Genomic DNA, 15,481 nt, shown 5'->3' on the forward strand with positions numbered 1-15,481 from the left:
AACCTGAATAAAATTTTGAAGAAGAGATGCAGCCAGGCAGACAGGCAAGGAATCCGCAGTACCCAAAGGAACAGGACATCAGCAAGCGACGATGTGATCTGGCCATGTGATGACAAGAATGGAAGCGTCCACCACAGCAGGCAAATCCCCCAGTGGAAGTGTGAGCAGGAACGTGTAGAATTCCAAACGAATAATCCGACTTTCAAGTTGTGGAATTTTTAGATTGATTTCCAAACGGTAGAGATGATGAACTTGAAAGTTTGAGTTTCAAGAGGTGAAGCCAATTGTTAGAAGAATGGCAATTGACGCCCACACGAGGTTGTGAACTTGACAAAGTTTATCAGTGTAAATATGTGAAGAAATCGATGAATAATTGAATCACAATTGAAGAATAGAATAAACAAATTAATTTAGAAGAATAATTCACTTTTAAAAACGTTCCGTAGATCAGATGAATATGGATAAACGCCTACACGAGGTTGCAATCTTGACAAAGTCTATCAGCATAAATATGCGAAGAAATCGATGAATAATTGAAACACAATTGAAGAATAGAATAAACGAATTAATTTGGAAGAGTAATTCACTTTTAAAAACGTTCTGTAAACTAGATGAATTTGGATGAAAAGTTTAGACCGGGAGCGAGATGTGCACTCACCGACTAGACTCCATTGAAAGACAAGGAAACAGCTAATGCTCGGCTGAAAAAGGGACATGCCGGATGTGTTTGAAACGTAAGTAAAACGTTTACAAACGTTTGGTGAAAAGGTAGCAAATATCTAGAAAGTAAGATGCCTAAAGACAAAATAAATTCCAAGAAATCGAATAGTACAAATATTAAAATTGAAACGACAAATAACACAACAAATAATATAGGAAACCAACTTGATAATAGCAGTGCTGTAGAACCGTGACTGTGACGTCACCGGACAGCGCAGACGGAAAATGACGACATGATGTCTACGTAGTAGCGGAACGAGTAACAAGTGGAACCGTTACAATAAATGCTTTGTCAGATTTTACATAAACTGGGCCCCTTGTGTCATACGGGGGTATGGCACAATAAGAAAAGGTAAGAAATATGTAAAATCTGGCAAGGCAATTGGAAATTGAAAACTGGGCCCCATGTGAGAACCAGGGAAAAAAAAACAATGAAACCTGAAAATACGAAATGAGCCAAAGAGCAAGGGGATTAACTAGAATCCTCATCAATGGGAAGAGGTGCTAAACTCGAAATAGCTCTCTTAAAAGTGCCGGAGGGAGTGAGAACAGTGACAACTCGAACCTTGTTGTCCTTACCGGGATGAACTTCAGTAATGCACGCCAGCTTCCAAGTGGACTGCGCGGAACCAGGATCCTTCAAGATGACAACCGTACTGACCTTCAAATTTTCATAATTGTTTAGCCATTTGCCTTTTTTCTGAAGAATGGTTAAATATTCACGAGACCACCTATCCCAAAGCTCCTGGATAGAAACAGCAAGTTGATACCAACGTGAACAATGATCAATGTTTTTGGTGTTAGGCGGTAAGAAGGGTAATGACGTAAGTGGATGTCCAATCAAAAAATGACCTGGAGACAAGTAGGCAAGATCATGTGGATCTTCCGACAAGGGAACAAGAGGGCGCGAATTCAAGATGGCTTCGACCTGAGCAGCAAGAGTACAGGTTTCTTCAAAGTTAAATACCTTGTTGAATGTAACTACACGGAATATGCGTTTGAAGTTTTTTACCGCATTCTCCCAGAGTCCACCGAAGTGTGGAGCCCGAGGGGGAATGAAGTGCCATTGGATGTTGAGTACAGACAATGAATATCATGAATATCTGATTTGAGACGATCAGAGGACAAAAATTCGTGGAGCTCACGTAGCTCATTGTTGGCACCAACGAAAGTTGTGGCGTTGTCCGAAAAAATGGAATGTGGAATGCCACGACGAGCAGAAAACCGAATCAGAGCGGCAATAAATGCCTTGGAAGTAAGTTCCGAGACAGTTTCAATATGAACGGCACGAGTTACCATACACACAAACAGCGACAAGTATGCTTTAGAAAAGGTACGAGATTTGGGGCCGCCTACATGGATGGAAATAGGACCTGCGTAATCCAAACCACAATTATAAAAGGGAAAATTAGCCTGAACGCGGGCCGCTGGTAAACTACCCATGATTTGCTCAGAACGAAGAGCCGAAAAGCGAAAACACATTATGCAATGCTGCAATACACTTTTGATGGTGTGACGGGTGGAGGGAAACAAAAATCGTTGTCTTACACTGGCCATGGTGGCCTGCACACCAGCATGACTTAGACGACGATGGTGAGCAACAATCAATGCACGAGTGAATTTGTGATTGCTAGGTAACAATATTTGATGTTTATAATCAAATGAAGCATTTGCATTCTGCAAACGTCCACCAACTCTGAGCAGTGAATCTGATTGAATGAATGGTGACAAGGCTTTAATAGAGCTATTAGGCAATAGCTCCTGATTTTGATGCAATGCTTTAAGTTCAGCAGAGAAGGCTTCTTCTTGAATGGATTTGAAGATACAATTTTCAGCTTCTAAAATTTCAGAGATAGCTAATTGACCAAAGCGCGGAGCGACTGAATTTTGTTTCCTACAATTATGAATGAACCGTAGAACATACGCTGTTGTACGAACAATTTTGTGATAAGTGGAGCAACTATTGATTATGCCTGAGATAACATCATTATGAGAAGAAGTAGTAGCTAATACCTGAACTGATTGAGAACTGATTTCCTGAACTGATACCTGAACTGATTTCTCTAACTGATGAGAGACATCATTTGAAGTCAGAAAATTTGACATGACCCTACGGGGAGCGGCCACAGGCGAAGCAGGGAGGCACGAACGAGGTGCTGCAATAGGACGAATGGTTTTACAAGAACCAAATATGATCCAACCTAGACTGGTTTTCTGAAGAATGGGAGCGTTTTGAGCTAGATACAATTTACCAGGCTGAAGAACAGATGCGAATATGCCAGCACCAAGTAACAAATCTACAGGCTTAGGCAGATCAAACAATGGATCCGCTAATTTGAGTTCAACAGGAATTGAAATTTTAGAAAGATCAATGTTCACACTAGGAACATTAGATGATATGCTATCAACTACAATACAATTTTCTTCAACCGACCACAAACGATCAGATGAAGACAAGCAAACTGAATGAGAAATAGATGATTTGGTCTTATTCTCACCTACACTATGAATCAAAGTGTCAGAATACAAAGTAACAAGTGACAATTTTTCAGCCAACCTAGTGGACATCAAATTACAATCAGAGCAAGAATCTAAAAGTGTGGTTGCTTTAATAAATTCCCCACTAGAAGATTGAACCAAAACTTCGGCAGTAGGTAACAAGGCGACAGTTGATTGCTGTTGCAAACACAGTGACGAAGTGGAGCTCATTGTGACATGAGAGTTCTTCTGAGGCTGTTCTGCATGAGAAACAGCTTGTTTAGTTGTTTCCGCATTCTGAACCATGACAGAATTCAAAACAGCATTCTCACCCTTGGAGGGAGCAAAAGATTGAGAATGAATAACATTTGAAGTTACCTTATCCTTAGAAGTAGGCTGAGTGTCTTAGTGTCTTGTGATTGAGGATACGACCTATGAAGAACAGTGTGGTGACTCTTGCCACAAAGTGTACACAATTTGTCCGAACAAACATGATTGGGTGTGAAAGGCTTGAGGCAATTATAACATAACCTTTTGTCACAGACAGCATTCCAACGATCAGTAGCCTGCAACTTCAATAATTCATTACAACGATTTGGAAAATGACCAACAGAATTACAAAAACTACAAGGTGACATAGAAGAGGTAGTAACCTGCATCCTAGCTTGAACATTCGATTGATTTTGATTGAACTTCGGCTTGCTATGAGCACCAACCGAGTTGGATGCACTTTGCTGTACATTTCCTTGATGATGGTTAGCTGAGCTTGAAGCAACAGCTTCCATGATTTTGCATTGTGATTCCAAGAAATTCCAAAATTTATCAATGTTGGGAATGTCGTGTATACCAACACTCTTTTCCCATTCTCAAACAGTAGCAGTATCCAACTGCAACAACATTTTGTGCATGTACAATAAGTCCTTGATTTGGACTCAAAGTTGAAGCACTTCGAGCGCGGTAATGTGGGACTTGCAAAAGTCAATGAATGCCTGTAATGATTGCGGACAGTTACGTTTTATGGTAGGAGGAGATTCAATTGCCGTGACGTGCCTGGCAGCAATTAATCTCTTATTGTCATACCTCTCCCTTAAGAGGTTCCAAGCAAGCTGAAAACCATTTTCGTCAGCTTCAATGTGTTCCACTCTAGCAAGAGCTTCACCACTGAGTGATTGACGAAGATAGAAAAATTTCAATGAGTCATTAATATTATCCTGATTACCAATAATATTGGTAAAAGCACTTGAAAATGCTTGCCATTTTGAAAGCTCCCCATTGAAGTGTGGAAGCGGAATCTGAGGCAACTGAAAATTTGCCAAATGTGAGTTTTGAGATGTTGGCCGCTGGGAAGCACCAGCAGTGGCCTCATTGTTGCGTTGTCTGCCTTCAAAGGCAGTTAATGCAGCGTTTGCCTTAGAGGCAATGGAGATGAACTTATTAAGTATTTCAAAATGAGTTGAAATATCTTGTGCTTGCAATTCTGCATTCCATAACTGTTCATGAATCTTATCATACTTAATTCTGAGCGAACCTAGTTCGTTTTTGACAGTCAACAATTGATAATAAGTGGCTTCAGTGTCCACAACATAATCGCTATAGTTGGTTATGAACCAATCTATTTCGTGATGTAAATTGTCTCTTGCATTGGAAAGAGCAGAAGGCTCAGGAAGTGAATCTTCCTCATGATCGGACATGCTTAAAAACTAACAGAAAAACCTGAGTGAACGAAACGACACTGCACTGTAGCAATGCGATTGCTGCGCCAATAAGCAACTTTGGGCGCTGGTCCAGTATGCAGAGAGGCACGCCTGTGCGCTTGAGGTGAGTTGTATCAAGCTTGCTGTGCGGCAAGTCAAGTGGCGAGCTCGCAAGGCGGTGTAGTTTGCCGTGTGTTGTTTTCTCAATGCGCAATAGCCGTCTGTGACCAGTTCAGTGCGGTTCAGTCTCTCAGGGTACAAGATAAAATAAATAAATAAAATAAATAAATAAATAATTTTATTCATGGAGGCAACAAAACTAATCAACTACAGTTGAGTAGATAGTTGATAGCTGGTGCATACACATCGCAGCGTGCTTTGAGTTGCAGCCAGTACTGAAAATTTGAAACAAGTGTGTGAATGCTTAATATTAAACAATATAAACATACAAAGGTACAATGGAATAAAATATACTCTAGAGTGGGACCTAATCATTGGCGTCAAGCTAGACTATTAGGCACACGGTCACTGAAACCCTAAGGTTCAATGGACCAAGAAATGGGTAATAAAAATTAACAATTATCCTAGGTAAACACTGGATCAAAAATGAACGGGCTGGAGGACCAATTTTTATCCAATTGGTCCAATTAACAATTATCCTAGGTAAACACTGGATCAAAAATGAACGGGCTGGAGGACCAATTTTTATGACAGAATCCAAAGTCAGGGCAGTGGACTGTGAATGATAGTTGATATTAATACCTACAAATAAATCTTTGAATTCTGTGCATAAAAATACTGATAGCTTGAAGTGTGGTAAGTACGCCAATAAAAGACCAAATGAGTCAACAAGATAAGATTTAATAATAATAAAATAATAATAGGCAGATGGCCACATACAAAAACAATTGTAAGTAGATTGAGTTGAAAGATCTTGGGATAATTACAACATGTGATAAAAAACATTAGAGAAATACAAAATTTAAATGAAATTAGGTCAATAACATTAATGACCATTGAAGCCTGACAATAATCAAAAAGGTATTATTAATGATACCTGAATTGCGAAAATAGATTGAGTGCTATAATGAAAAAGTTACTGCTGCAAAATTCAATCTTAATGATTTACAAGAGGAATAATAATAAATGACAATGAGCTGTAGATAGTGCTCAACAAATAGAATACAGTAATATAGGCGTCATAGGCCTTCAGTAAATTAAATGTCAAGTTAGACATCAATAAAACAATTAATAGGCGTTGGTGGCCTTCAAATGACACTTAAGAGCTAAGAGTAGATATTAAATACAATGTAAAAATTGTCCAAGTTAAATACAGGCGACATGGGCCTTCAATGAATTGAATGTCAAGATAGACATCAATAGAATGATTAATAGGCGTCAGTGGCCTAAAATTGACACTTAAGAGCTAAGGGTAGCTATTGAATACAATGTAAAGATTGTCCAAGTTGAATACAGGCGACATGGGCCTTCAATGAATTGAATGTCAAGATAGACATCAATAGAATGATTAATAGGCGTCAGTGGCCTAAAATTGACACTTAAGAGCTAAGGGTAGCTATTAAATACAATGTAAAGATTGTCCAGGTTAAATACAGGCGACATAGGCCTTCAATGAATTGAATGTCAAGATAGACATCAATAGATCAATTAATAGGCATCGGTGGCCTCAGTGGATTGAACGTCGAGATAGACATCAATAAAACAATTAATAGGCATCGGTGGCCTCAGTGAATGGCATGTCAAGATAGACATCAATAAAACAATTAATAGGCGTTGTTGGCCTCAGTGAATTGAATGTCAAGATAGACATCAATAAAACAATTAATAGGCGTCGGTGGCCTCAGTGAATTGAATGTCAAGATAGACATCAATAGAACAATTAATAGGCGTCGGTGGCCTCAGTGAATTGAATGTCAAGATAGACATCAGTAGAACAATTAATGTAATACATGCGTAAATGAAAATTGAATAGAATGATTTACATAACCTGAATAAAATTTTGAAGAAGAGATGCAGCCAGGCTGACAGGCAAGGAATCCGCAGTACCCAAAGGAACAGGACATCAGCAAGCGACAATGTGATCTGGCCATGCGATGACAATAATGGAATCGTCCACCACAGCAGGCAAATCCCCCAGTGGAAGTGTGAGCAGGAACGTGTAGAATTCCAAACGAATAATCCGACTTTCAAGTTGTGGAATTTTTAGATTGATTTCCAAACGGTAGAGATGATGAACTTGAATGTTTGAGTTTCAAGAGGTGAAGCCAATTGTTAGAAGAATGGCAATTGACGCCCACACGAGGTTGTGAACTTGACAAAGTTTATCAGCATAAATATGTGAAGAAATCGATGAATAATTGAATCACAATTGAAGAATAGAATAAACAAATTAATTTAGAAGAATAATTCACTTTGCCGTGCTACCAATTTTTCCTTAAACGGTTGGAATAGCATTTAACACCTATCAACCTAAGAATAGTTGTCGGCTCCAATAAAATAGATTCTTGATAAACTGTGAATGGATCTATTGCCTATGAATGAGAAATCCAGTTTTCAGAGCAAATTAACTTATAATCTTCAGATGAAATTTTGGCAAAACACAGAAATATACAAAGAACAATAACTTACAAGCCTAATTATTTCAAGTAACTACGAACTAAAATACTTATCTAGTTTACAGTTGAAACACCGTGGCTATTGGCTTTACTACACTAATAGCTAATTTTGCACAAAAATTTATATAAAACTCAATCTAAAACATTAATAAATTCACTTAAACAGACAATAATTCAGAGCACAAAATTACACAAGCAACAGCCAGCCATGTTTTCAGAAGAAGAAAGAACAGGAAAAGCTACAAGCCAGAACAGAGAGACCTCAAAAATTCATTGTCCACGCTACAGACACGTCACCACAAAATTATAATTTACAAGTTTAGAATTCACATTCTACATCTGTTCTCAATAAAACTTTATTTTAAAATGTTATTTTAAATTTTTATATATATCTCGATTTAAATAAACGATTTATTTAGTAATTTGTTAACCCTGCCTCGGTGACACCATGGAACAATGCAACAAACATTTACGATAATAAATTCTCCGTCAAAAAGTTTATCCGTCTATTGATAACTCTGACATTTATTATAAAGTTCCATAGATCTCGAATTGAAGATTCGATTCCAATGTGAGAAGAAAAATGTAATATTACAAATACCCCCCTCTTGACATAAAAAAATTTTACTGTTTGAAAATTCAAAGAAAAAATTTACATTGACCCTAATGAAAATTGTTGAAATTTAAATTCAAGAACAGTAACAATTTTTTCTAGAAAAAACAATACATGTCATCCAAAAATATTGAAAATTATTATAAAAATTCATCAATAGCGTTTGTTATATGTTTCCAAACAATATTTCAAAATATAGAATATCAATATTACTTTTGATTTAGCTTTATAATTTAAAGAAAAATATCTCAACAGAAAGTTTAATATGTAAAGAATAGTTTTTTGAAATTGCACATAAATTTAATAGATAGAAAATTTAATTTTTATTGCATAAAAAAAAAATTTAGTATGTTGAATGAAAAATTTATTATTATTATTTTTTTTTTTTTTTTTTTTTTTTAAATGAATTGATGAATTGTTACATTTAATTTTCACATAAAAATTTCAATAAATCAAAAAATGTTCATTTCTTTCACTATTGACGCAGTTGATTTTATTGATGCACATTTTGGAAAACAGTCCGTTAAGGCACTCAGTATGATTTTCAGTTAAGTGTGACTCCAGTGTGATGACGTTAGTGTTGGGCTGATCTGGATGCAGGTAGTGTTGGGCTGATACTTGTAGTCGACTGCTGCATACCAAACTCGATACAGGTGACATCTCAGTTAGCATTGCTTCATGTTTGTAGTAGACGGCTGCATTCCAAACTTGATACCGGTGACATCTCTGTTAGCATTGCTTCATGTTTGTAGTAGACGGCTGCATTCCAAATTCAATACAGAGTCACATAAATTTTGTATCATATTTGTAATTATACAATGTACATTTCAGGCTTGAAATGACAATGTAATTCGTTTTTTGGAAAAGAGATAGACGCTGCATACAGGATTAATTTAGGTGAGGATTAATTTAGGTAAGGTTTGGTTTTTTTGATATTTTCAGCTTTCAAGGTTTAGAGTTCTGCATACAGGAATAATTTAGAAGAGGATTTTTTGAATCAATTCTTTCATGATACTGTGACTGTTCTTCTGAATTCAAAGTTGTGAATGTGAACATGGATGGCAATTACCTCCAGGTAATGCAGTAGTGTTGAAGTTCGAGATACAGAGTCAGCAATAAGCATTGGCATTGCTATTGGCGTATGCTTTGGTGTCTGCTTTGGCATCGGCGTTGATATTGGCATTGGCACAGGCATTGGCATTGGCGCAGATTTTGGCATTGGCGTAGCTATTGGCATTGGCATAGCTATTGACATCAGCACAGGCATCGGCGTTGATTTTGGTGTTGGCATCAGCATTGGCGCAGGCATTGGCGTAGCTATTGGCATTGATTTTTGTTGTTGGCATTGGCGCAGATTTTGGCGTAGTTATTGGTGTTGATATTGGTGTTGACATTAGCGTAGTTATTGGTGTAGGCCGCAGCGTAGATTTAGGCGTAGATATTGGCGTAGTTATGTCACACTAGTTTGAAAATCACCCAAATGTTCTTAACACTCTTCATGGCGTTCACTTGTTACTGATTTCGAGATTCACATGATAACTATTTCAATGTTAATGTCTGTGCTGTACCTGTTATCTTAAAATGCTTATAAACTAAAAAGAAAAACTTGATTAGGCTATCCATACAATCTAATACACATAAAATTAATTTTAAATATATATGAAATGGAAATTTGTTAACATCTTATTATACAGTCAGCAATACATAAATTGTGAAATATGGACATATCAATGATAAATTTAAAAAAAAATCATTCATTTTCATCTATTCACTGTTCAATTATCAAAATTTAATCCATTCTTCAAAATAGAAATATAATTTCATAACACCCTGTATCATTATCAAAATTGTAAAAAACAAACATCAGATTATCACAACAAAAAAAATAATTTCAATATATATTTCAATAATTTCAGACAATTGGTCTTCTATTCACAATCATTTCATAATATATCTGCATTTCATTATCATTTAGTATAACATTTCATTTATAGCAAGTTCATTTCACATTTATGATTTATCATTCAGGGTTAATCATCGTTTGTTGGATACTATAGTTTATTTCGACTCTTCAATGTTCTAAACACAAACTACATTTCATGACAAAACTTTACTATCAAACATTAAACAAGAAACCATTCAAAACATCAATAATATTTTGCTTCAAAGGCAAACAATATTCATAAGTAATCATCATTTTGCATCTATGGCAATCAACATTATTAATCATTATTTTGCATCTATGGCAATCAACATTATTAATCATTATTTTGCATCTATGGCAATCAACATAAGTAATCAACACAAAAAATATTATCTCATTACTGCCTCTCTAAGTCATAACCTCTGTTATTCCTTCTTTAGGCAATAATGGGTTTCCATCTCAAAAAACAATCACATACCAGCAAAATTCTAATCAACAAACCCCACTAAAAATTCTACATACACTCCAGCATCCATTTCAAACGATAATCAATCATATCAAAATTTATAGAACAAACAGTTTTAAAAATTTTGAAAAAGATATCAATTACAAAACACTTTAGAAAAATTTTAGCCTTTAACTCATTTCAATTGATAATATAACACAACGTTTTAAATTAAACCAATTATTTTTTAAAATAATTTAAAATTTAAAGACTGTATAATAAGTATAAATATTTCAAGATTATGATACAAAGATGATCAAGATGAAATACTGGGTAAATAAGTTCCCTAAAAAATACAAACAAGAGAAAAAGAAAACTGGGTAAATAAATTCCCTAAAACAATACAAAGAAGAGAAAGATTAATTAGAGCCTATCCTACATGTCAGTACTGAACTTTCATGAGGAAGTATATTTAATAAAATATACTACTATGGAATTTTGTAAATTCCAAGTATGACTCTAATTTGTTATAATTGTGAGCTATCACTCCCACAAAAACAACTGGTGAAGGAAAAAAAATATGTTGACTATTGTGACTGGGTGGATAGTTCCTAGATGTCTGTAAGGCAATGTGATAGCAGACTCTAGTATCGGACCACAAAAACAAAAGTATGCAAAAGGTTTTACAAACATTTGTTGTTGCAGTCATAAGGTTTTTATATCGCAAACAAGTAGGTCAGATAATCGAGTCCAGCCGTATGTGGTTCACGCCCACACCTCTAAAAGAATCACACCTACTTGTCTACCAAAAATCCAAAGTATTGGACAGCAAAGAAAAAATAAAATGCAAAATGGGTTAAAAGCCCAGAAGAAAACTATAACCTAATTACATATGGCTTATGGCACAATATGCAATGAAAGATGAGAACATGGGACAAAATTGCTCTGAAAAACCTAATTACCTAATATAATACCTGAAAAAAATAGACATGATTAAAATATGTAATACATGATGAAAAAATATACCGCAAGCAAACAATTATTTACACTACAATGGATAGATTTTGGAAAAGTTAAGTTTTATCAACAATTAAAGATTAGGAAAATAAGCTACTATTTCAACTTCTAATATTATTTCAGAAAAAATACAAATTTAAATGACTATGGACAAGATTGGTTAAGATATGTATCATAGAAGAAATTTACTGAATATTACACAAAGACAGGAAAGAATCGAAAATTGAAAAGATTAAGGGCCAAGAAAAATAGGCTACAGGAAGGAAAAAAGATACAATTATGGACTCTTACCATACGTAGTATTTACGGTCATTGCTATTCTGAATCCCGGCATGACACAGGATTCCTAATCATTGTGTGTTGGGGAATACCCTTTCATCATGTGATTTACTGTCATCATCTTGTAAATAAGCAACTTGAAACAACCTTTGAATACTAATACATCAATGGAAACTTTGCGTTTTGTTCTCTTCAATAGCATGATTTTATTCATAGGTTCATTTGTTTCAACCAAGCAGTTTTGCCTACAAAAGTTCGTCATGTTCACTTGAGAATGCATTGCATACACCTTTTCAATTCTCAGTTGAAAGTTGAACTCATCAACTTGGCTCAAAGCAAGATTCATTTTGTTTACATTATTCCTAACCTCCACAGAAACCTGTCTCATGTAATCATTCACTTTGTTTATAGTTTTCCTAACCTTCAATGTAGCAATAGTACTTTCTTGATAGTTGACTTTCAATGAAGACAACTCCCTACCTACTTCTTTACTCAATTCTACACTTTCACTATGGTTGACCCTTTCAACAACAGTAACTAGGCCTACATTGTCAGAAACTTGAATGAGTTGATCTTGTAACTTAACACTACTATCATCCTGCTTCAATTTGTTTTCATCTTCATGATTATCTTTCACTGTTTCATTTGCATTTTTCAATAGAAGGTTTATACTAACCTGCTCTAGTCTTATGCTAGCAAATTCTTGCTTCATCTCATCAAACCTAGCATTAAACATAGCATTTTGATTTTCAAACATTTGGTCTAACTTAGCATCTTGCTTATCAAACAGTTGTGTTAAGGCAGCTATTAATTTATCATCAATTTTAATATTTTTCATATTGTATGCCATTTTGCTAGTCTGCACAGATAATATATTCATTAGGACTTGATCTCTCTTGAACTGACCTCCCACTCAGCAGTAAACCATTCACAACCTATCAAGACATCTAACCTAAACATAATTTCTATAACCAGGGATTGCATGGTGTACCATTTGGGACATATTTATTTTGTAATTCTGTCCCACCACAGGGGTAACATTTGGAACAAATGTGGTGATTCAATCCCACACCAGGGCGTACCATTTGCCGTGCTACCAATTTTTCCTTAAACGGTTGGAATAGCATTTAACACCTATCAACCTAAGAATAGTTGTCGGCTCCAATAAAATAGATTCTTGATAAACTGTGAATGGATCTATTGCCTATGAATGAGAAATCCAGTTTTCAGAGCAAATTAACTTATAATCTTCAGATGAAATTTTGGCAAAACACAGAAATATACAAAGAACAATAACTTACAAGCCTAATTATTTCAAGTAACTACGAACTAAAATACTTATCTAGTTTACAGTTGAAACACCGTGGCTATTGGCTTTACTACACTAATAGCTAATTTTGCACAAAAATTTATATAAAACTCAATCTAAAACATTAATAAATTCACTTAAACAGACAATAATTCAGAGCACAAAATTACACAAGCAACAGCCAGCCATGTTTTCAGAAGAAGAAAGAACAGGAAAAGCTACAAGCCAGAACAGAGAGACCTCAAAAATTCATTGTCCACGCTACAGACACGTCACCACAAAATTATAATTTACAAGTTTAGAATTCACATTCTACATCTGTTCTCAATAAAACTTTATTTTAAAATGTTATTTTAAATTTTTATATATATCTCGATTTAAATAAATGATTTATTTAGTAATTTGTTAACCCTGCCTCGGTGACACCATGGAACAATGCAACAAACATTTACGATAATAAATTCTCCGTCAAAAAGTTTATCCGTCTATTGATAACTCTGACATTTATTATAAAGTTCCATAGATCTCGAATTGAAGATTCGATTCCAATGTGAGAAGAAAAATGTAATATTACAACTTTTAAAAACGTTCCGTAGATCAGATGAATATGGATAAACGCCTACACGAGGTTGCAATCTTGACAAAGTCTATCAGCATAAATATGCGAAGAAATCGATGAATAATTGAAACACAATTGAAGAATAGAATAAACGAATTAATTTGGAAGAGTAATTCACTTTTAAAAACGTTCTGTAAACTAGATGAATTTGGATGAAAAGTTTAGACCGGGAGCGAGATGTGCACTCACCGACTAGACTCCATTGAAAGACAAGGAAACAGCTAATGCTCGGCTGAAAAAGGGACATGCCGGATGTGTTTGAAACGTAAGTAAAACGTTTACAAACGTTTGGTGAAAAGGTAGCAAATATATAGAAAGTAAGATGCCTAAAGACAAAATAAATTCCAAGAAATCGAATAGTACAAATATTAAAATTGAAACAACAAATAACACGACGAATAATATAGGAAACCAACTTGATAATAGCAGTGCCGTAGAATCGTGACTGTGACATCACCGGACAGCACAGACGGAAAATGACGACATGATGTCTACGTAGTAGCGGAACAAGTAACAAGTGGAACCGTTACAATAAATGCTTTGTCAGATTTTACAACATCAATAGAACAATTAATAGGCGTCGGTGCCCTCAGTGAATTGAATGTCAAGATAAACATCAATAGAACATTTAATAGGCATCAGTGGCCTCAGTGAATTGAATGTCAAGATAGACATCAATAGAATAATTATGTAATACATGCGTAAATGAAAATTGAATAGATCGATTTACGTAACCTGAATAAAATTTTGAAGAAGAGATGCAGCCAGGCAGACAGGCAAGGAATCCGCAGTACCCAAGAGAACAGGACATCAGCAAGCGACGATGTGATCTGGCCATGTGATGACAAGAATGGAAGCGTCCACCACAGCAGGCAAATCCCCCAGTGGAAGTGTGAGCAGGAGCATGTAGAATTCCAAATGAATAATCCGACTTTCAAGTTGTGGAATTTTTAGATTGATTTCCAAACGGTAGAGATGATGAACTTGAAAGTTTGAGTTTCACGAGGTGAAGCCAATTGTTAGAAGAATGGCAATTGACGCCCACACGAGGTTGTGAACTTGACAAAGTTTATCAGCGTAAATATGTGAAGAAATCGATGAATAATTGAATCACAATTGAAGAATAGAATAAACGAATTAATTTGGAAGAATAATTCACTTTTAAAAACGTTCCGTAGATCAGATGAATATGGATAAATGCCTACACAAGGTTGCAATCTTGACAAAGTCTATCAGCGTAAATATGTGAAGAAATCGATGAATAATTGAATCACAATTGAAGAATAGAATAAACGAATCAATTTGGAAGAATAATTTACTTTTAAAAACGTTCTGTAAACTAGATGAATTTGGATGAAAAGTTTAGACCGAGAGCGTAAGTGCACTCTCGACTAGGAACCATTGAAAAAAGACAAGAAGACAGACCGACGCTCTAGCAACAAAAAGAAAGCGGAAATGTCAGCCACGTACATAACACGTTTACAAACGTTTGGTGAAAAAGTAGCAAATATCTAGAAAGTAAGATGCCTAAAGACAAAATAAATTCCAAAAAATCGAATAGTACAAATATTAAAATTGAAACGACAAATAACACAACGAATAATATAGGAAACCAACTTGATAATAGCAGTGCCGTAGAACCGTGACTGTGACGTCACCGGACAGCACAGACGGAAAATGACGACATGATGTCTACGTAGTAGCGGAACGAGTAACAAGTGGAACCGTTACAATAAATGCTTTGTCA

Source organism: Nilaparvata lugens, chromosome 10, assembly GCF_014356525.2.
Source record: "Nilaparvata lugens isolate BPH chromosome 10, ASM1435652v1, whole genome shotgun sequence".
Taxonomy (NCBI): domain Eukaryota; kingdom Metazoa; phylum Arthropoda; class Insecta; order Hemiptera; family Delphacidae; genus Nilaparvata; species Nilaparvata lugens.